This window comes from Ursus americanus, chromosome 19 (genome assembly GCF_024610735.1).
Source record: "Ursus americanus isolate L20-20 chromosome 19, mUrsAme1.1.p, whole genome shotgun sequence".
Lineage (NCBI taxonomy): Eukaryota > Metazoa > Chordata > Mammalia > Carnivora > Ursidae > Ursus > Ursus americanus.
In genome coordinates, this window is record NC_142145.1 from 50,940,190 (window position 1) to 50,960,741 (window position 20,552).

The window sequence follows — 20,552 nt, forward strand, 5'->3', positions numbered from 1 at the left end:
AATCAATAATCAATAAATGAAGTGCACAGACTGACTCCTTTTTCAAGGATCAGCAAGCAGAGGAGCATAAGAAATGGGACAACCAGCCTTGCTTAGTGTCCCTGGGTTGTGGTATTTAGGGAAGTTCACGGGGCAAATTGGCTTTAACAAGCTGAGCAGGATGGTCTTTAAACAGAGCTTTCTTTTTTTGTACATTTTTTTTATTACTCCAACCCAGTTCATATTTCCCTTCCTGAACAGCACTCCTATTTTAGCATCTCATTTACCTTCCAACTTGGCCATTTATCAGTTTTCCAAGCATAGGACTTCCATCCTCAGCAGGACGGAGGGTTCTGGGCAGAGTGCAATCACACCACTCTCCTCCATGCTTTGCATACAGTGACCGTTCAATAAATATTTGTCGTATGAATCCATGAATAAATACATGTAGACTGTCAGTCAAACTACCCTCACCAAATAAAACAGCTCCGGTGGGGAAGGGATGTAGAGCAGAGAGAACACTGGATTTAGAGCTGCCAGAACCAGTCTCTGCTTCCCTCGTCTGTGACTTATGAACATAGGATCCAAAAGAAATATCGTGCAAGCGACGGACACAAGCTACGTATGTAGTTATAAATTTTTTAGCAGCTCTATTTTTAAAAAGTAAAAATAAAAAAGAAACTAATATTGCACTTTATGTTAACTAGCTGAAATTTAAACAAAAAATTGGAGGAAAAAAGTAAAAATAAACAGGTGAAACTTTTATTTTTCAGATTTTATTTATTTATTTGAGAGACAGACTGTGTGAGTGTACCAGGGTGAACAAGGCGAGAAGCAGAGGGGGACGGAAGAGGTTGGGGAAGAGCTGCACAGAGCTGGGAGCCTGACGGGGGGCTCGATCTCACAGCCCTGAGATCATGATGTGAGCTGAAACCGGGGGTCGGATGCTTAATTGACTGAGCCACCCAGCCACCCCAAGACTAATTTTAATAACATATTTTATTTAACCCAATGTGTCTAAACTATTATTTCATAGGGGACCCTGGCTGGCTCAGTTGGTCAAACAGGCAACTCTGCATCTTGGGGTTGTGAGTTCAAGCCCCATGTTGGGTGTAGAGATTAATTGAAAATAAAAAGTCTTGGGGCACCTGGGTGGCTCAGTCAGTTAAGCGACTGACTTGATTTCAGCTCAGGTCATGATCTCAGGGTCGTGAGATCTTGCCCCGCATCAGGCTCCGTGCTGGGTATGGAGTCTGCTTAAGAGTCTCTCTCTCGGGGCGCCTGGGTGGCACAGCGGTTGGGCGTCTGCCTTCAGCTCAGGGCGTGATCCCAGCATTCTGGGATCGAGCCCCGCATCAGGCTTCTCTGCTATGAGCCTGCTTCTTCCTCTCCCACTCCCCCTGCTTGTGTTTCCTCTCTCGCTGGCTGTCTCTATCTCTGTTGAATAAATAAATAAAATCTTAAAAAAAAGAGTCTCTCTCTCCCTCTCCCTCTGCCCCTCCCGATTGCACGCACGCTTTCTCTCTCTCACTCTCTCTCTATTCTCTCTCACTAAAAAATATATATATATAAAATTTTTGAAAAGAAAGGAAATAAAATAAAGATAGATAAACATTAAAATATTATTTTATCATGTACCCAATATAAACTATTAATGAGACATTTTCCATTCTTTCTTTCATACCATTTTGAACTTGGTATGTACTTTACACTTACAGCACATCTCAGTTTGGACCACGTTTCAAGTGCTCACCACCACATACGGCTGGCGGCCGTCACAGTGGAGAACACAGGTCCAGAGGTGTGTAGGCTTGTTTTCCTTATCTGGAAAACTGGAGCAGTACCTTCCTCAGGGGCTTGGGTGAGGATTCACTAAACCAATGGAAGGTGAAGGTGTGGTGCCTTATTACACAAAGGCTCATTTCTTCCTTATGCTGCACATCCGCGGAGCAGAGCAGGAACTCTTAAAGTTTCCATTATGTCCTTTTAACATTTTGGGGGCAGGGGGAAGAAAGTCACATGGCCACACCTAAACTTCAGCAGGAGTGCAGAATCGCCATCGTACCATGTGTCTAAAAGGTGGAATGCAAGAAATATTTGGTGAACATCACGAAGGCCTAAATCAGAGAGTATTTCAGAAGTGATTCCAACAGTGATTTTTACTAACTTCTTGAAGAACTCATTTTTGTAGTCCATACTACTGCCAGAGATCACCTTTGGAACACAGGACTTTCTCCCAGCACATGTTTGTGTTTGGGGCTAAGGTCTTCATCCTATTGTGCCTTTGCAAATGCTGATCCTGCCTGGAACAGTCCTCACTGGTTAAGAGTCAAGACAAATACCACTTGCTTTGTTCAGTTTTTTGACAGTTGTCTCCCACATGTTAGGCACTGTTTACGGAGTGGAGTATGCCACGATAAACAAACAGATCAAATCTCTACCTTTAAAGGATCTTCCTTTCTGACTTCCTCTGCGGAATGAGGTCTTTCCCTCCTGAGCTGCACACTTCCAATCCAGCCTATTCCAGGAAAGCCACTTGGCGAGACGTCCCTCTCTCTCACTTCTGCAGAGAAGGCTCGGTCTTACTCATCTTTAGCACCAGCTTCTTGATATGCACAGAGTTTGAAGAGAAGGTTATTAAAAGGTCAGCCTCTGAAACACAAATTCACAAGTCAACTCATAAGTTTGGTGCAAAAGCAACCCCCCTGGGAGAGGGCTGCAGATGAGTGTCCTCTGGGTCTAGGGACAACGGCCAGGATATATTATGAAACAGACACTTAGCGATGGAAATGGGATTGAAACTGAGAACTGACGGCCACACACAAGGGAGAGAGCCATTGCATCTGACGGCCCCCCAGGTATTGGGATGCTATGGGCTGTGGGATTCAATGAGAGAATCTTCGCAAAGGACAGCACTTGGTGCTTAGGAAGAACTCAATATACTATTATTATTGTTGTTGAAATAATTATTTCAATTATTGTTAGTATTACTGAAATAACCATTTCAATAATCATGAATAATGCCTTTTATTGTTTTAGATTATCGATTTAATTTGTATTGGTTTTGGCACCATCTTCTACCGTGTGTGTTGTGCAAGTCTGCTTTAGACCCTCAGACCTTGTTCAGCCGGAGGTACTTAAGTAGCTGGAACCAGGCTCGTGTGGGGCTCCGGCCAGCAAACTGTGAGCGAGTGACCCTGAGGATACGGACAGTCAGCTTCAGAGCCGCAGGAGGAGACTGAAGAAAGGCGCCCCAAACAGGAGGCATTGAAAAAAAGCCGTCCTGATGACACTGTCAGGGTCCCGATGTGCAGATCCGTCTAAAGTTAGACACACCACTGGCCATCCAACTACCAGGAAACGTTTTTGGACAAACCGGGCACTACTTTGTACTGGAGTTTTAATCCACGTAAGAGTCACTGCCATCAGCGTGCTGCCCAGGGCTCGGCCTACCTCAGAGCCTGCCTCACCGTCCATGCCTAGGCTCTTTCTTTATTCCTCAAAGCCCTCCTTTTTTTTAAAACTTTTTTTTTTTTTTAAGATTTTACCTATTTATTTGTCAGAGAGAGAGAGAGCACAAGCAGGGGGAGCAGCAGGCAGAAGGAGAAGCAGGCTCCCCACTGAGCAAGGAGCCCGACCCGGGACTCGTTCCCAGGACTCGGATCAGGACCTGAGCCGAAGGCAGACGCTAAAGCAACTGAGCCACCCAGGTGTCCCGCAATTAAACTTTCTTATGGGGCCTTCCTGGTGCTGCCTGCACCCTCGCTCTGCACAGGGTAAAGACTCTCACTGCCCAAGGCCTCAGAGGGCTGGGTGACAGTGGGACTCCCGAATCACCATACCTTCTGGGGTTGGGGAACGCAGGCTGGGCTCAGGGCCATTACGAAGCGAGAGGTGCTATGTGCATGGTGGCCTTGATCCCAGAGATCAGAAGGGCCCTGTTCAAGTTCCTAAGAGTTTACTTTCACTAAATCTGTTTCCTTGGACACTGTCATGGAAGCTATAACTTTCCTCTGTCCAGTACTCCTGCCTTTGAAGGAGCCTTCTCTTTTCACTTGGGGTAATCATTCTGGGGGGCCCTCATTCCTGGCACCTCCCTGCTCACCAGGTGACCCCAGGAGTGGGGATGTGCTCCAGGCAGGGTATCCCAGCCACCAGTAATGGTGATTGTAAAGGGGGCCATCAGCCTGGATCTGCTGAGTCAACGAGACCACTTCAGGTCACCAAACTATATTTTGATGGTGGTGGTGGTTACCACCGAATTTATTTGTCAAAACTCATAGAACTAAATATCAGAAATGGTGACTGCTACTATCTGTAAATTCTACCTTGAAAGGGATCAGAATACACCACCCCAAAATATGCCACTTTGGCATAAGAAGTATTTTCAGCTAAAGGCAACTGAGAACCAACAGGTGCAGGAAGAGTTCTTGCCCTCCCCTTACCTGCCGAAAGCAGGGCATGAATTTCCCTTTGTGAAGCTGTCGCTCCTCCCCTCCACCAGAAAGAGAGTGACTCTCAGCACTGTAGATGAGGGGCTGGCGCCGAGATAAGTTTGCATAAACACGCCTTACTAAAAAATAAACTGTATCTTCCATTATTTGCCCCATATATTTGCTAGTCACTCCCCCGTGATTTACCATCCCTGGAAGCCCAAAGCCTCTTTCCTTTCTTTTTTTTTTTTCTTAAAGATTTTATTTATTTATTCGACAGAGATAGAGACAGCCAGCGAGAGAGGGAACACAAGCAGGGGGAGTGGGAGAGGAAGAAGCAGGCTCATAGTGGAGGAGCCTGATGTGGGGCTCGATCCCAGAACCCTGGGATCACGCCCTGAGCCGAAGGCAGATGCTTAACCGCTGTGCCACCCAGGCACCCCGCCTCTTTCCTTTCTTAAAAGGGAATATAAAACCTGTATCTAATCACTTCTTGGAATTCACTGTTTTTCTGTGAACTCCTGTGTATGTGAATATTAATTAAAATTGTAAGCCTTTCCCCTATTCATCTGTCTTTCGTTGGTTTAAATCAGTCTCTACTCACTGAACCTAAATGGGTAGAGGAAAAGTTTTCCTTCTCGACAAGCTAAAAAAAAAAATTTTTTTTAAATAAATCCCTCCCTGAGAAATGTTTATGTAATATTAGTAATTGTGGGTAAAAGAAAAAAGCCCACAAAACGGCATGCTCAGTTTTATCCTATAGTGGACATCTGTGGTTTGAATTTGCCTAAACCCTCTTTTCCTCCTGGGAGTCTACCCCTCCCTGATTCTGGGTGGTCTGGATATAACTGTCAAGTATAATGCCAGCCCCTATCCCTGTCTGGTCAAAGGAACAGGTACATGACTGACTGAGCTGAGAACAGTAACCCCATGTCCTTGGGAACATACCTAGAGAAGCCATACTCGAGCAGGGCAAAGCAGAGCTCACCTCTTCATTTATAGACAATGCGTAAGAGAGGTCTCGTTTCTTTCTTGTTCTCTTCTTGGTAGCATTTCCTACCATTTGATTTTTAAATGGAAGCACAAAACCCCAGTTTCTGCCACCATTCATGTCACCATGCTGAGGGAGGCCGGTCTGAGCTAAGCTAAGAATCCCTGTGCCTGCCATCGTTCATGCCCAACCTCAACCTGGCCCCCACCACACTCTGGTCTTACAAAGGTCAACTCCAACAAGAGCAGATGGAGTTCTAGAGGCTCCATACCCTCCCCCACAGTTGGTATCGTCAGAACCGAAACTGTTGCCAATTCCATGAGCATAAAACAGGATCTTATGTTTTAAATTTGCATTTCTCTGATTCCCATGAGGGGGAGAATCTTTTCATGTTTATCAGTCACGAAGGTTTCCTCATCTGTGAATTCTTTATTTTTTTTTTTTTAAGTTAATAGTCCTTGTATTGGGGGGAAAAAAAGAGAGAGAGAGACTAGCATTTACAATTTGGATGTAAATTGTAATTTCTGAAATAGCAGTGTTGATGTCATGCTGAAATCCATGGCCACATCCTCTTCTGCAGGCTCCACGTCATGTTCAGAAAGTTTTAAAAACAGAGTCAGAAGATGCCCCATTGGTAAAGTCCACTTTGCTGATCACATCCTGCAAGCTGGCTTCTGTTGGGTTCTGACCTAGTGACCTCATGACAGGTCCACGTTCCTCTGTCGCGATGGGTCATGGCCGTCTTTGTCAAATAGGAAGAAGGCTTGTTGACGTCAGTCATCTGTTCTTGGGTTAGCTCCTCAGCCCCTGCACTGGGGAGGCCACATCTTCAGCCGGCCTCCTTCCATTCCCATCTGTGAATTCTTGATTCATGGCTGTTGTTCATTTTTGTTGTTGTTGCATTATTTGTCTTTTTCTCATTAATTTTTTTTAAGATTTTTATTTATTTATTAGAGAGAGAGAGGAAGAGAGAGAACACAAGCAGGGGGAGTTGGAGGCAGAGGGAGAAGCAGGCTCCTCGCTGAGCAGGCCCGTTGCAGGACTCGATCCCAAGACCCTGGGACCATGACCTGAGCGAAGGCAGACGCTTAACTGACTGAGCCACCCAGGCGCCCCTCTCATTAATTTCTGAGATTTGTTTCTCAGTGTACTCTGTGTACTGATTCTTTGTAAGCTAAATATACTGATCTTATCCCATGTGTGACTCATTTTATTTTTTTACTTTTAAAATATATCTGTGTGTTGAACAGAATGGTAAAGTTCTTATGTAATTAAATGCTTTACTTTGTTCCCTGCTGGTTTATGATTTTTATATCTTAAGTAAGAAATTCTTCTCTATTTTATTCAAAATTTTAAAATTTTGCTTTTTACATTTAGGTTTTTAGTTCACCTGGAATTCACTTTTTGTATATGCTATGAGGTAGGGCCTTATTTTGTTTTGGTTTTTTAAATTTCCATGTGGCTAATCAATCATCTTAGTAGGATTTATTAAAGAGATAATTTACCAAAAATCAATACCCTGTTTAAGAAACCTTCCTCATACTGATTTGTGATGTCACCTGTATCATTATCAAGGTCCTTAATATGTGGGTTCTTTTTATTTTTTTAAGATAGTTTGAATTAATATGTTTTTATTTATTTAAAAAATTTTTTTTTAAGATTTTATTTATTTATTTGACAGAGAGAGAGACAGCAGTGAGAGAGGGAACATAGTCAGGGGGAGTGGGAGAGGAAGAAGCAGGCTCCCAGTGGAGGAGCCTGACGTGGGGATCGATCCCAGGACCCTGGGATCACACCCTGAGCTGAAGGCAGACGCTTAACGACTGAGCCACCCAGGCGCTCCAATATGTTTTTATTGTTATTACTATTTTTTAAAATGTTTTTATTTAAGTAATCTCTACACCCAATGTGGGGCTGGAACTCACAACCCTGAGATCAAGCGTTGCATGCTCTTTCCGCTGAGACAGTCAGGTGCCCCTGAATTAATGTGTTTTTAGTTAATCCTAATCTATACAGAATTTAGCATTGAGTGTGGCAGGCAACAGATCCTATATATGGAATGGGTTGGGGCTGGGGGTAGGCTGAGGGTGCCACTGTTCAGGGCTGGGAGGTTGGCCATTCTTGGCACATGGTAGGAGAACTGTTGGTTAAACGGAGGTTTGTTGTATATTGGGACTGCAGCATTTGTGACATCAGTAGGAAAAACTCAAGCTGCTACATACATCTTTAGCCTTTGGAAAAGAGCTACGGTTAAGACAGATTTAGCTGAAGGAGGGCCATCTGAAAGAAAAGGAGGAAGAAATCACATAGCTTTCCTTACAGATGTCTTTTCTGTTTCCAGAAGGAAATCCAAAATTGTTGTATATATATTTGGTTGTCGGAAGCCTGCCAGGATTTGAAAACCAAATTATCTGACAAACTAAGGGTAGTTATCCGTAAAGGAAGGAAACTAGAGGATTTATCAGAAAATACAAATGGGTTCCAGGAGCCTGCCGTGTTCACGCACCCATCTCCCCTCTTCCAAGCATCTGTTAAAGACTCTCAGCTCAGATCAAGGATGATTGAAAAGTCAGTTGGGGGGCGCCTTAGTGGCTCAGCTGGTTAAGTGTCTGCCTTTGGCTCAGGTCATGGTCCCAGGGTCCTGGGAGTCTGCTTCTCCCTCTCCCTCTGCCCCTACCCCCCCACCCCCTGCCGCTTGTGCTCTCGCTCGCTCTCTCTCAAATAAATAAAATCTTAAGAAAAAAAAAAGAAAGAAAAAAAGAAAGAAAATTCAGTTGGGATACCACCTAGGAGCATAGAGCAATTTTTGACACCTTCCCACCCAAGATTATTATCTTAATTACTATTGCTGTTGTAACAAATTGCCACAAATTTTGGAGCTTAAAACAACGCAAGTTTATTATCTTACAGTTCTGGAGGTCAGAAGTCCCAAATGGGTATCACTGGGCTAAAATCAAAAGACTGGCAGGGCTACTACATTCCTTTCTAGAAGCTCTAGGGGAGAATCCATTTCCTTGCCTTTTCTAGCTTCTAGAGGCTGCCCACATTTCTTGGCTAATGGTCCCTTTTTCCATCTTCAAAGCCCGCTACGGCCAATCAAATATTTCTCACAACATATCACTGACTCTTCTGCCCCCCTTCTTCCACTTTTAACAACCCTTATGTTACATTAGGCCCACCTGGATAATCCAAGATAATCTCCGTTTTATGGTCCTCTGTTTAGCCACCTTAACTCCCCCTGTCATGTAACCTACCGTAGTTAGAGATTTTGGGGATCGGATGTGATTGTCTTGGGGAATCACTATGCTGCCTGCCACAATTATTATGTGGAATCTTCTTATACTCTTATGCTGTAAGTGGCTGCATTGCATCATAACTTATTTAAAATTTCACTGTTGATGAACTCTTTGGATTTTTTTTCTTTTTTTAAATTAATGATACTCTAACACCTTTGTAAATATGGTTTTATATTTTGGACTTTTTCATTGAGGTTCATGGAATAAATGATGCCAATAATTTTATGACTTTAAATACCTATATCTGTACTTTTGGCTAAAAAAACTGTGCTAATTTCACATTCCTTTATGGTACCTGAGGATATTACTTCGGTAAACCTATATTGATGCTGGCTTTTAGCATTTAACAGTTTTCATTTTTAGTTTTGCATATACTGAGCCTGAACAATTTTCATATTGTAAGTCTTAGGATGGGAAAGATTTGGGGCTTTCTTATCATCACTACTGCGTCCACAGCACTGGTGTGGGGCCTAGCCCTGCAGTCAGCTCTCAGCAAATACCTGTGGAATGAGTGAGTGAAAGAGCCTAATGGAGTAGTTAAGAGCTTTGAAATCAGACAACTCTGGCTCTTGTTTTCAAGTGCTTTATAAATAATGATTTCTTTAGTCTTCATAACAATCCTGTAAGGAAGGTACAATTATTGCCACAGTCCCTATTTTTCTAGTAATGAAACTAAGGCATAGAGAGGTTAAGTAACTCTCCCAAGGCCACACAGCAATTAAATGGCAAACCAGGATTTAAGTCCAGGTTATGAATTCTGTTTCCAGAAGCAGTGTTCTTAACACTGCACAGCTTCTCTGATATACAAGTGTCTGCCTCATAGGGTTGTTATGAGGATTAAGTAACATAATAGAAATGAAGGGCCATCTTGACCAAAACAGTGCCTGACATATAATAAAGCACAGTAAGTTTTTGCTCTTTTATTATTCATATTACTACTATTATTATATTTTATGAATTGCTTATATCATTTATCCATTTATATCTTAGTTTCAAAAAGATTTTGTTGTCTATCTTTTTTTCTTTTTCCGCTCGGCATGGAGTCTAACTTGGGGCTTACACTCACGACCCTGAGATGGAGACCTGAGCCACCCAGGCATCCCTTTGTTGCCTATTTTTATGTGAGTTTATATAAATAAAAAGTTAATTCTATTTAAGGTTTCGTTATTTTATATGTAGTATTTGTTCTCATTAAAATACTGCCTATCAGTTAGGATGGGATGTTACGCACCTCGACTCCTGTCTGTGCTGTATGTAAACCAGAGTGAAGTATACTTAAACAGCCTTCCTCTTGTGCCTGACACAATCTAAAACAGACCTGAACAGGCCAAGGCCACCACTTACAGTCCCACCTTCTTCTTTGCACAATGGTGTGAATGCACTCAGTGCCACCGAACTGCACAACTGAAAATGGTTAAAATGACAAACTTCATTACGTGCATTTTACAATAAAACAAAAACATACCCTTTTCAAGCTGAAGTGGATTTTGAAAGAGTAGGATTTTAGATTCATAAACATCTCTAGCACAGACAAGCTTAAAGCTTAAAAAATGTTCCTACTGGAAAGGCGCCATCTATGTCTCCAGGAATGGTATCATTAACGTAGAATGTTTTCTTAATAATGGTTTCTTTTTTCCTCATTTCTTCATGCATTAAGAAATCAATAGCTTCCCATCCTTCCCCACAAAAGACAAAAGTGAAGTGGGTAAGTGGGCAAATTTCTGAAATATTATTAAATATTTAAATATTTAGACTAAAAATAATTACAAGAGTTTGTACAGTTGCTCTCATGATTCAGCACTTAATGATTTCTCCTTTCACTGGGCACAGCTCAGTCACTGCATTAGACAGACAGTATCATAATGCAGCAGAAATAACTGTCTCGTGTGTCATAGTCAATGAATCATTCAATTAAGTAAATCATTACACGACCAATCCCAGTAGGGGTCACTGCCATTCATTGCAAAATCATGTAACATTGATTTAGAAGAAAACTTTGAGATCATAAAATCAGATTATTCACCTGGAATACAAATTCTTTTTTAGACACGTCCTCTGAATCTCATTACTTTGACTCATCTATTTCAAACCTGCGAACAGTATTTTATCAAAGTTCCGCAGGTGACTTTAAAGACAAGACATGGCTGTTAAAAGATAAACCTAAAGCATATTAGAAATTTTAAGTTATCTGAGCAAAGCCTGATTTGAATCAGGCAGTGCCAGACTGGAAGAGCCAAGGAGTCCTCCGTTCCCAGGAGCTGGGACACGACTTTTATAAAGACAGAAGCAAAGCCAGGAAATCATTTGATTGGCTACAGCTTATAGCCCGATTGGCTGTTTGCGACTGGTTGTCCTTAGGTTTGGGATGTCTTAACCTTGAGGCATCTTGGGCGTCTGTTTCGTTTGATTCTGTAGGCTACCAAGGTATCAGAGCCACCTCAGTCCAGTGACCTCCTTGCTTAATTAATTTGACATGGCTGATGATAATCTTTTTTAAAACCAATTGTCAAAGATTATTCCCATAATTAGCAACTCTAATTGATATCTACTAGAGAAAGTAGATCATGGGATACATGCTCACAGTCTCCAACCTATCCAGGACTACTTTCCTTTTTTCCCACAGCATACAAATGCTGTATATTAAAACACAGTAATCGAAAAACTATTCCCACTGAAAGGAGCCGACTCCCTGGTTGATTTCAGGTTTGGAGTAAGAAAAGCAAAAGGTGGGCCTGGACCATCATGATCTTACCGATCCAGAAAGTGAGGCAGTGTTTAAAAGTGCATGGGAACAAGTCAAAAAGCATAGGAGCCTACTAAAGATACTGAGGACACAACAGGCCAGTTGACATGATTAATCTGAACTTAATTCTCGTACACTGTATAAAACAATGGGCCTGGACACTTCACATACTGTATTTTTTTTTAAAGATTGTATTTATTTGAGAAGAAGAGCACAGCAGGGGGCAGAGGGAGAGGGAGAAGCAGACTCCCCACTAAGCAGGGAGGCCAACGTGGGTCTCAAATCCAGGATCCTGAGCCCAAACGCAGACACTTAATTGACTGAGCCACCTTACAAGTTGTATCTTAAAAGGAGGGGGGAAAGGCAGTATGCCGAGATTAAGGGAAACTAACGCTACTTGACAGTACATGATGTTAGACTGGGTCCTGGATTAAAATGAGAAAGAAAAAAAAAAAACTACAAAGGACATAACTGGGACAATTGGGGAAATTGGATTTTTGGCCGTGACTTAAGCCACCCCAAAACATGGATTATTTTAGCTAATGGCACATGCAGGCAAAGCTCTAAAAATAAGGCCCAAGTTTTCCTTTTGTAAAAGAAATGGAAATTTCCATTTGTAAAGATGCGTCTCCTGCCCATTAGCAGGAAGAGGAAGTCTCCTCCAGTTCTCATCCCAGGAGAAAGTGCTGACCTAAATGTGCATAACAAACCTTACTAAACAACCCTAGTTTACCAGACGTTCTGGGTCACCTTCTCAGAACTTGCCTCCCCTGCTCGAAAGCCAAAGCCACCTTCCCTTTGTTTAGCCTAAGATGGGACAGGAAGGAGCCCCAGTTCTTTTTTTTTTTTTTTTAAACAAGTCTATTGATTTTTTTTTTTAAGATTTTATTTATTTATTTGACAGAGAGGGAGACAGCCAGCGAGAGAGGGAACACAAGCAGGGGGAGTGGGAGAGGAAGAAGCAGGCTCATAGCGGAAGAGCCTGATGTGGGGCTCGATCCCATAACGCCAGGATCACGCCCTGAGCCGAGGGCAGACTCTTAACCGCTGTGCCACCCAGGCGCCCCAGGAGCCCCAGTTCTAACCACCCCTTTGGTTTACTCATCCCATGTGGATGTGAGTAGCATACACGTTAATACACGTCCGTTCATTTTTCTCCTGTTGATCTGTTTTGGGCCAGTCTAACACACAGGGCCCCACCTGGAGAACCTAGAAAGGGTGGAGGAAAAGATTTTTTTCTCCTGCCTTATGGCCATTATTCTTAATATTTTAATAGTAAATGATTATTAGATAACATACCAATGTTAAACCTCTAGAATATGATCACAGTATATGTAGGAAACAGTCCTTTCTCTTAGGAGTTAGTAATTAAATAGTTAGGAATAACTACTTATTCCTAAATAGTTAGGAATAAAGTGCAATGATGTCCTCGAGGTACTTTGAAATGATTCGGAGAGAGGGACAGAGAAAGAAAGAGGAAGCAAAAGCGGCCGAACGTTAGGCGTTTGTGAATCAAGGGAGCGGGTACCAGGGAGTTCTTTGTGCTATTTCGGCAGCTCCTCTAGGGGGCGCCTGACTGGCTCAGTCCCCAGAGCCTGCGATTCTTGATCTCGGGGTTGTTAAGTTTGAGCCCCACATTGGGCGAAGAGATAAATTTAAAAAATAATAAATAAACAAAATAAAATAAATAAATAAAAAGAAATATTCTAACTTTTCTGTAAGTTTTCAAATTAAAAAGTTTTGGGAAAATTGCATTAAAAGGGTCCTTACCACATGTTTCATTTATTTATGTTTTTGCTTAGTGTTGTCTTTGTTATTACCTGGTCTTGTAAGAGTCTATATTCAGACTCATAACTATGTTTTAGTACTTTAAACTCTCGCTATTTGTGACCACATGAAACAGACAAGGAATACAGTTAGATTTTCTGCCTGAAGATAATTCTTTTGGTTAAAAAATACATTGGAAAAGGAATCATTGTAAGTTCCATGTTTTAGATTTTCCAAGGAGATTGTTTACCAGTAAAGTGCAAACATTCAACCAGGGTTACCATTTTGTGTGGCTGGATGGTCAATGGGAAGATGAAACGGGGGTTATGGAATTTTAAGGCTGGAAGGGATCTTAAGGGCTATGAATTTATCATGATTTTTGCTCCGAAGGGCCTCATATCTGCAGCAACCAGTGAGGGAGTGGACTGTAGGAAGCTGCCTGGGCGAGCTGGAAGGAGAGAGACGTAACATACGGTAGGACAACCTTTGATGATGGGGTGGGGAAATCAATGATGAAGAGTCTCCTCTTCTATCCTTCCAGTGGACAATTCTCAGGTGAATTATATATGGCTCCTCACCAACTTTCCAGCAAGATTAAACTCCAGTTCCCCAGAGCCGTGAGCAGTTGAAAATGCAATGGTCACCCTATTCCCTCTTCCAGTACCTCCCACCACTGGGCTCACTTCCCAGCATAAATGGTGTACATACGAGCATATTTCCCAGGCTCTGCTTAAGATACCCATATTTAATAGGACCTTACCTGGTGCCTATTGAGTTCTGATCCTCTCAGTTTCTATAGAAAGAATCATCTTACTCCTTGACACCGTGCTGTACCGCAACCAGGCGCAGACTGGGCATCCATCTTACCTGCTAAAGTAATGAAAACTCCTTTATAAGCTTCCTACATTGTGAATAGTCCTGGATATCTGCTGTCTGGCTCCCATCCTATTCCTTTTGTCCCTGCTCTGGGTGCAATCACTTCATTGCTGTATTGCTATTTTAGCTGGGGAGCACTGAAATATGCAATAACCAAAATGAAAAAACTTGCAGATCAGCTCAACAGCAGGAGGGAGATGACCTGAAGTCTCTGCGAACTTGAAGAAGAACCAAAGAAATTACCCAACTGAACAACAGTGAGAAAACAGACTTAACACATACAAACAAAACCCAGAGCCTCAGGTGTCAGGGGGACTGTAACACAAGATGACACGTGCTCTTTTTTTGCATCTTTTGCAATGTTCACAGAGTATTTTCCTCTTTGCGTTGTTGTTAATAGGGCAAGTCACACGGATTGATCTATCGCTAAACCACTCTTGCCTATCTTCATGATGATATGTTATCCTTTTTTAATTGTTGAATTCTATTTGCTAATATCTTATGAAGAATTTTTTGCACTTGCAGTCATGGAAATACTGAAAGAAAAGACACACAATATTAAAATATTTAACTAACAATAATCTGGATTATTATAGTAGTAAAGGCAAGGGAACCCGTGGTTTAGGAAAAGCCAAACTCAGCTATGCATTTTATCTTGAACGGAGCTGGAGAATTAAGGAGAGCTCCACTTCCCTTTTGGCTTTGTCATTTAGAGAAATGCAGATTTGTTCCAATGGCCTAAAGGCAATCACTAGTAGAATTTAAAAATAAATTATGAAACAAAATAACACAGGAAAGATCACTATATCTGTTATAACAATGAGTATCAATAGGTTAAATTTCCTACGAAAAGACAAAGATTTTCAGACCGAATCTACAGATTTTCAGACAGCATCCATCCAGTCAATGGGATTTCTAGGGACACCCCGAAAAATAAGTCACGGAAAAGAGTAAAGGTAAAATGATTCAGACAGTGTCTTTCTTTTCCTACTTTTCTGACAGTAGGTATACAGATGTTGAATTTTATTCAATGCCTTCTAGCATATACTGCTTTTTAAAAGACTTGTTAGAGGGGCACCTGGCTGGCTCAGTCAGTAGAGCAGGCAACTCTTGATCTCAAGGTTGCGAGTTCAAGCCCCACATTGAGTGGGGAGCCTACTTAAAAAAAAAAAAAAGAATCATGATTCTTTGGAATTAAAGGGATGCTTTTAAGAAAAATAAAAAACAGGGGCGCCTGGGTGGCACAGCGGTTAAGCGTCTGCCTTCGGCTCAGGGCGTGATCCCCGCGTTCCGGGATCGAGCCCCACATCAGGCTCCTCCGCTATGAGCCTGCTTCTTCCTCTCCCACTCCCCCTGCTTGTGTTCCCTCTCTCGCTGGCTGTCTCTATGTCTGTCAAATAAATAAATAAAATCTTTTAAAAAAAAAAAAGAAAAGAAAAATAAAAAACAAAAGGCTTATTGGACTCATTAATATTGTTAAAAGATAAGCTGAGGCATATAAAAAATATTGAGTTCATCTGAGCAAAAATCAGTTCAAACCAGGCCATGCCAAACAAGAACTGGTTAGGGACACTCCATAAGGAACTCAGGGAAAGACTTACATAGAGAGAGGGCAGAGGCAATGAAAGCAAATCATAGATCATTAGAGTGGAAAGCCTAGTTGGCTGTTTGGGACTGGCTGTCCTTAGGTTTCAATTTTGTAACCTTGAGGCATTTCCAGGCTTAGGCTTTGGTTTGCTTATAAAGGCTGCCGGGGCATCAATCTAATGACCTCCTTGTTTAATTTAACAATGTAACATTATAGTAACAAACTTTCTAATATTGAATGACCCTATAGTTTCTGATATAAAGGTTTTATTGATCTTATTTTAGAGAGAGAACGTGCATGCACACGCACGCACACACACTAGAGGGGAGGGCAGAGGGAGAGGGAGAGAATCTCAAGCTTAGCAGGGAGTCTTACAATGCTCCCCACCCCCATCCCACGACCCTGGGATCATGACCTGAGCTGAAACCAAGTGTCAGCCGCTTAACTGACTAAGCCACCTAGGCTCCCCCCGCCCCCGGCCCACCCATAGTTTCTGATATAAACTAAAAAGAAAAGATGGCCAAATATTTATCAGGCAATCCTAAACAAAAAATAAATACATAAAGCAAGAATACTACTAATATCATACAGTGTAGAGGTGAAGGCATAAAGCACTGTGGTACAAAAGACTGTCTTATTTTACACTTTGCTTTCTTCTTTATCTTTGAAAAATAGAAACAGCACATGGACAGGGTTGGGAAGCAGAGATAATACAGAATATTATAAAATAAAAAGTTTAATTTTGCATTTGCTCTGGCCGTGAACCCAGTTTTACGCCCGAAAGGAAGTCACTATCAAATATGTTAATAAAGGTTATACTTCATATTCCCTTAAACTATGAATAAGATTCTGTCAAAATATGTAACCAAAAAAGAATATATATAATATTGATAGATATAGGATATATATTTTTTAAAGATTTTATTTATTTATTTGACAGAAAGACAGCCAGCGAGAGAGGGAACACAAGCAGAGGGAGTGGGAGAGGAAGAAGCAGGCTCATGGCGGAGGAGCCTGATGTGGGGCTTGATCCCAGAACACCGGGATCATGCCCTGAGCCGAAGGCAGATGCTTAACCGCTGTGCCACCCAGGCGCCCCAGATATAGGATATTTTAAAATACTTTTCTCAGTCTTTCATATATCACACAGGCGATAAATAAGCTAGCTTATGGAGGCAGTGGTAATAAAACGAACAAAGTTACCCTAACAGCTGCATATCGAATGTTCAACCTTTTATATGGATAATATACTTTTCCAGTGGCAATGGAATTTATTGTCAGGCAACAAAGAAACTACTGATAAAATTTAGGAGCAGAAATTATACAGAGTACATTCTCTGAGCACAATGCTCTAACACCAAAAATTAGTAGTGAAAATTTAAATTCTAAATAACCAAAATTGTAACAAGAAATGTATGTAAACATAAAGATGGATAATATGTAGGAAAGACTACCCAGATTCTAGAAGCAATTTCCCTCAAGTGTTTTTTTCTCTCTTATAGGTATACCTGTACACACACACAAAATTAGGAATTGAACCTTAGTTTTACAATGATACAAAGAAAACATTGATTTTATCTCGTGAAGGGGGCAGGTAAGTTTTGTTGTTGTTAACCTTAATGAAATTGTAACAAGTTGAATGAACATGTTACTCATGGGAAAGAGCAGCATTTTCCTAGAATGGATTTTTTTTTAGCTGATCTTTACCATTGTGATCATTGAAATTAATAAAAAGAAAAACAAAAGAAATGCACTTTGCTTATGCACATATACCAGTTAATTTATCTACTATAGAGAAATAAAAGTGATGTTCAGAAAAACCCATCAAGATGTGGCTGAATTAAATCGTATCTTCCCAACGTGACAATACTGTGATGACATCCTATTCTGGAATAAAGAAGTTGTATGGTTTTGTTCAGGGTTCAGCCTGGAACTGGCATGATGTCACCTCTCCCTCTCTCTCCACCATTTCAAATGGGGCCTGGGTGTCTGACTGATGGACAGCCAATCAAATGAGGATCTGAACTTCCTCCATGACAAAACCTGTTGCTTAAACCAGCTTTTCTTTACCAACTGTTGGGTGTCTCCTAATCTTAAGCACTACCGCAGAAATCTTAAGCACTCCTGCCCTGAGGACTTTATATTAATATGATTGTTGCTTTAGTCTCCACTCATTTCTCAGTTTTCGTCTGTTGGGGTTAGTTCCAGAGCCCTGGGCTATCTTTCACAAAAGAATCGCCTGAAGAAATGGAGTCCTACCCATGAATCACAGACCAGTGGGGTGGAATGGTGGGGCCAGTCTGGATTTTCCTACCCCCTCGTTTTCTGTATATTTATGCTTTCTCCAGTTTTTCCACGATAGCCCAGCTAGCATTTATTCCATTTTATAGGACAGGTCTTGTTTTAGTTCTTGTCTTCCAAGAACTGGCTAGAGTGATTTAACAAGTGTTTTGTTCATTTGCACTGTCTCTATTATTTCTCTCAACTTTTTAAAGAACATTGTTGTCACCCTTTAAACAACTTTGTTAGTTGTTTACTTATTTAAGAAATTTTTCATTTTCCTTGATAAGTAATGAAGGTATTGGAGGTCAGGAAATTTTCTCTTGGTATAACCTTGACTTTGCCTCATGTGTTTCAACCTGTATTATTACTATTTCTATTATTATTTTACTTTATTTTCTCTGCCCATCCCCCCAACTCATGCTTGTCTGCTCTTTCTCTCTCTCTCAAATAAATAAATAAATAACATCTTTTTAAAAAAAAGATGTTATTTATTTATTTGAAAGAGAGCATGTGCACACACATATGCACAGACACGGGGTGGGGGTTGCAGAGGGAGAGGGAGAGGAAGAATCTCAAGCAGACTCCCCACTGAGCTGAGCATGGAGCCCAATATGGCAGCTCAATCTCATGACCCTGAGATCACGACCTGAGCCAAATTCAAGAGTTGGTCGTTTAAAGCGGGGATGTACTGTATGGTGACTAACATAATATAATAAAAAACATTAAAATAAAAAAAATTAAAAAAAATTGTCAGTCGCTTAATTGACTGAGCCATCCAGGTGCCCCAGCTGGCTACACTTTTGTTCCTTCTTTTATTTTCAGTCTCTTTGAGGTCTTTTATCTTCAGTGTACATGTGGTTGGCCTTTGTATTTTCATCTAATCAGTCTTTACACATACAAAATGGTTTTAAAATACATTTTATATTTTTATATATTTATTATACATATAACATATATAAGTTGGTAAAATTAAAAAATAAAGAAAAAAATTCTACTCTTCCTAGACAGAAGTGATAAGATTTTGATATATTTCTTTATTTTTACACATTAAATATAACCTTCTAACTTGGTTTCTTAAATATAATAAGGATTTACATAGCAAAAAAACAAAGGAAAACAAAGAAGAGTCTAAAATTAAAAATATAAGGGGCACCTGGGTGGCTCAGTCGGTTAAGCGTCTGCCTTTTGCTCAGGTCATGATCCCAGGGTCATGGGATTGAGCCCCACGTTGGGCTCCCTGCTCAGCAGGGAGTCTGTGTCTCCATCTCCCTCTGCCTTGCTCATGCTCTCTTTCACTCTCCCTCTCTCTCAAGTAAATAAAATTTTCAAAAATAATTTAAAAAATAAAATTAGAAATATAAACTGCCTTCTAAATTATTCCTACCCTTAGTTTCACTTTCCAGAAACAACTTAAGATTTTCTGGGTTTGCTTTTCTGGTGGTTATAATTCACACTTTAAAGTATATTTGCTATATTTTGATTCCTTTTATGTCCCCTTCCCTCTTCTGCACTCAGTATTTGTTAATTATAGTATTCTCTTTTGCTATCAGTATTTTCAACATGTCCATACTATTCTATAATTCCCAGTGCCCCTGTGGGTTGACTGGGCTCTGCTGGGTCATCTTCTGCTCCATGAGGTATGGGTGGAGCTGTATTCTCCCAAGCTTCATTCTTTTTCAATGGTTCACTCCCATGGCCACATGTGGTGCTTGCCTATAGGCTGGAAGCTCAGCTGGATCTGATGACTAGAACACCTTCACTTAACCTTTCCATGTGGCCCGTGCTTTTCACAGAGTGGCTTCCGGGTTCTGAGAGGTAGCTGGGTTCCAAGAGCTCCAAGGGGAAGGAAAGTAGAAGCTGCCAGTCCCCTCCAGGGCTCAGCCTGGAACTGGCATGATGTCACCTGCTCTCCAGTGTGCTGGATTTCATGACTCTGAGCTCAGCCTCTCTAGGTGCTTCCCTGGGAAAAATCTCTCTTACTTCTGATATTTGGGGTTGTGGTGTCACTTCCCTTTTTTGTCCCTGTAAACTCTTCTACTGTCTGCATGAATACTTCCAACTTTGTGGTCTGTACTCTTTCTCTGCTTTCTAGCACTCTTGTCATTTGATTGCCCTTCGGCTTCTTTTCCACCTTCTCAAGGGAACGCGGGGTGGAAGGGGACATGGTCGTTTACTGTGCCACCATGAACCAACTAGAAATCTTTTGCTTTTTGTTGGCATGTTCTGGGATTCCTTTTTGTTCTTATCTCGGTCTATTATTGTCACATTATTCTTATATTTTCACTTGGTAAGATAATAAAAACACAATTCTTTCAGAAGCCATAATGATCACATTATTCAGAAGCAAAAGATACCACAGTTATAAAAGATTTAATTCTTTTTAACAGACCACAGTATTTATTGCTAATCTCTCTCTATCACAACTTAACTTGTAAATTCTAAATATGATTATTCTTTCAGATAGCAGGGTTATTTTCTTAAGTAGATTTTTTTAGAGAGATTTTATTATCACTATAATTACAAAGTTCTTACATATTTAAGATTGTGTTTCTCATGCCTTTACATTTGGAAGCTGTCCTGGCTAGGCTAAGAATTC

General features: G+C 41.1%; 1 long non-coding RNA gene across 4 annotated transcripts in view; it reads right to left on the reverse strand.

Annotated features, from left to right (window-relative positions):
• Positions 1-1,620: 1,620 nt before the first annotated feature.
• Positions 1,621-20,552, reverse strand: part of LOC123782050 (uncharacterized) — a 63,397-nt gene continuing 44,465 nt past the window's right edge. For 2 of the 4 annotated variants that reach the window (XR_015727765.1, XR_006776891.2), the window contains exons 5-6: positions 13,970-14,079; positions 1,621-2,631 (exon numbers count right to left, since the gene is read on the reverse strand). This is a non-coding gene — a long non-coding RNA (uncharacterized LOC123782050). Of the gene's footprint in view, positions 2,632-12,347; positions 12,652-13,969; positions 14,080-20,552 lie in introns of those variants that run through there. The other 2 variants (XR_015727764.1, XR_015727766.1) reach the window with 2 other exon arrangements.